Consider the following 3,227-nt stretch of genomic DNA (forward strand, 5'->3'; position numbering starts at 1 on the left):
TGGAAAATGTAAATGGTGCCATAGACTGAAGATCTGACTGAAGGTTTTCAAAAGAAAATGCCTTCAAATCAGCAGCTGATGACCGCCAAAGCTTGAAACCCTTAAGCGGATGCATAAGAACTTTATCTCATCCTCAATAACTTGAAGGATGTTTTCCTTAAGTGCTTCTAAGAGGTCTTTGTTTTTGACCATCTGATTGGCAGCCCGTGACCAATTCTGCTTTGCGGTATTTTAAACATTTGCTGCCGTGTTTGCCTGACATAGAATTCTGTCACCCTTTGGAAGGGATGGGTAGTGAATAATAACCTGGAACACAAATAAAAAGTGTTCATTAGTAAAATACTAGTATACTCAGATTCAGACAATTAATAATATGTTATACTGGGGAGCAAAATCCTGATGCATCAAGTCTTTGACAACAATGTAGCTAAATTCCCGATATCAAGATGTTATCACAAGACAACATCGTTTATTACAGATCAGAAAAAGATACACTTTTTTAATTACAGCCGATCTGTACACTATAAATACAAGGTACTGGTGTGGTTGAATTGTGTATGTCATAAGGATATAAGAAACATGGGTGTGTATGCTATAGCTATAATAAATAATAATAAAAACATGGTGGTGAGACAATCAAGGCTCAAGAAGATTCCCTTACATAGTCTATTGTGTAGGGAATGGCGTTTGATGTTCGAGGATGAGCTTTTCTTTTAGTCCTTTGGGATCCTAGCAGCTACATTTCCTACCCTGGGTCTGACATTATACATCAGTGATATCAGCACTTTAACAAAACACAAGTTATTTTTCACATTCAATTCAAATTACCTCCGTCAAACTTTGCCGTGCCGTCTTTGGAGTTACGTTGTCTGTAGTTGGCCTTGAGTACTTTGGAGCTTGAGGTGCTGTTGGTGTTGGGGGTTGGAGACACGTCTTGGAAGGGGTCGGCACTCTGTCCCGTTTCTCAAAGCGTTTCTTGCCTGTTGATGATGCGTTTGAAGATTCGGCAGTTACCTGTGATGTTGAGGTTGATGTTTCTGCTGGGTTTGAGTCTTTCTCTGCTTCTTGCCATCTTCTAAAAACGTCGAAATCATCCTGTAGTCTACCAATGAAGTGGAAGCAACGCAAGCAAATACGACCTGATCTAGAAACATTTTCAGACAGCGGTAGTCATAATTCTGTTAGCCGCTCGCTAATGCTTTTTTCTCTTGCATCCTTCTTTTGGAATATGGACCGGGCACCTGAAATTGTGCCTTTTATTCGCAAATTATCTTTACAATAACAGCAAATAATCTTTGCCGACATGTTGCTTATTTACTGAGCTGACGAGCCTTTACCTGCAGCAGCAAGGGGGGACAGACATTGAGAATTAGCCTTAGCTAAAATGTTGTAGTGTGTGACATGATGCATGAAACATACTTGTCCCTATCAAATAAACGAATAAATAAAAATAAGAGTAGCCTGGCTTGTGGTTGTGTTTTCGTCCTCGCTCTGTTAGTACGTCATATGCTTCGTTGATCTGATTGGTTTATTTGGCCCGTCTATCACCAACATAGGCCAATCAGCTAACCAGTATTTTCGCCCCTTCCCAAAATTACTTCAACGGAAGGTTTCCAGATGGATATGCGGAGCAAATCCATCTGGCGGAGTCGGGTTAACTGGGGAGTTCTTAGTGGGGAAAACAAAAAACGATATTTGCTTGTGATGGTTGCCTAAGGACACAAACTGAAGAGGGACAGTCTGATGAGTAATGGTCTTGAGAGTGCTACCATCTAAGGTGGACACAAAAATAGGAGTAGGGAGTCTTTGAACAGGAATCTTGTATTGGTGAACAAGATCTGGGCTGATGAGATTCTGTTTAAAACCACAATCCACTAGGGAGAGCATTGGGAGGTTTTTATGGTCTAGGCAAATGGAAGAGTGAAATGTTAAGCGGAGGTTGTTTTGAATCGTGGTTTTGCCCGTCAGCACCCCCAGATTTACTGCAAAAGCAAAAGCTTTTGGGCGAACTGGACAGGTGGAAATTAAATGACCAGAGTGACCACAATACAGACAACACCCAGATGACAACCACTGTTGGCGTACTTTGGGTCAGAGCCGAGCTATGCCAATCTGCATGGGTTCAGGAGATGGTGGGCGGGGTTGAGACTGAGGACTAGGCTTCATAGCATTAGCATGATGTGGAGAAGCTAAATTTCTCTGACGATTTCTTTCTCTGAGCCTATTGTCAATTCAGATGGTGAGATTAATTAGCTGGTTCAAGGTTTCTGGTTCTTCTCAGTAGGCTAATTCATCCTTTAGCCTTTCATTAAGGGAATGTTGGAATGCCCCCTTGAGGGCTGTCTCATTCAAACCGGATTCAGCAGCAAGTGTGCGAAACTTGATTGCTAATTCTGCTGTTGACTTGTTTCTTTTTTGGCTGCTTCTTCCTCCCAAACATGTAATAATAATAATAATAATACATTTTATTTAACAGCGCCTTTCTAGACACTCAAGGTCACTTTGTAAACAAAATGTCTTAAATAATTCTAGGAAATCTCTGAAGGTGTAGTCATAAATGTTTGAATCATCAATAATTGCTTCAGCCCACCTTAAAGCCTTGTCTCTGACCAGGCCGATAACGCAGGATATCTTATTGCCGTCATCCGCAAATGACTGCGGAGACCGCCCGAACACTAGGGAGCACTGCAGCAAGAATCCTTTGCTTTTGTTCAGGTCATCAGCGAATGGCTCCGGAGTGGGCAAAACAATGTCTCTAGACATGGGAGACCTGGAAGGAGCTGCAGAACCAACAGGTAGGTTAGGGCTCGACCCCCCCGGACCCCCCCGTATTTCGCACTCTGGTTATAGCATTACAACACTCATTCTTTCAATGTGACTATAGACATTTCTCAAAATGTACTAAGTATAAATTGTGAAATTAGAGTATAACAAACACAGGACCACCGGTATCTGACCCAAAAATTGTTGCATACTGTTAAAGCACTGGCATAATAACTGGGCTGTATGTCATGTCAATAAAACCTTGACAGAAATACTTGACATACATCATAAATCTCTATTTTATATTGTCTTCACTATAAGTAGCTGTTTGGGTCAAGGTTTGTGTGTGATAAATGTTGGATTGTAATTTATTCCCCAATAACCTATCACTGCATGAAAAGTGGGATTTTCGTCAATATGCGGCACTGTAGATTGTCGTGGAAGTTCAGGTTAACGGCAGTTTA

The sequence above is a fragment of the Cyprinodon variegatus genome, unplaced genomic scaffold (genome assembly GCF_000732505.1).
Source record: "Cyprinodon variegatus isolate N-32 unplaced genomic scaffold, C_variegatus-1.0 Scaffold855, whole genome shotgun sequence".
Lineage (NCBI taxonomy): Eukaryota > Metazoa > Chordata > Actinopteri > Cyprinodontiformes > Cyprinodontidae > Cyprinodon > Cyprinodon variegatus.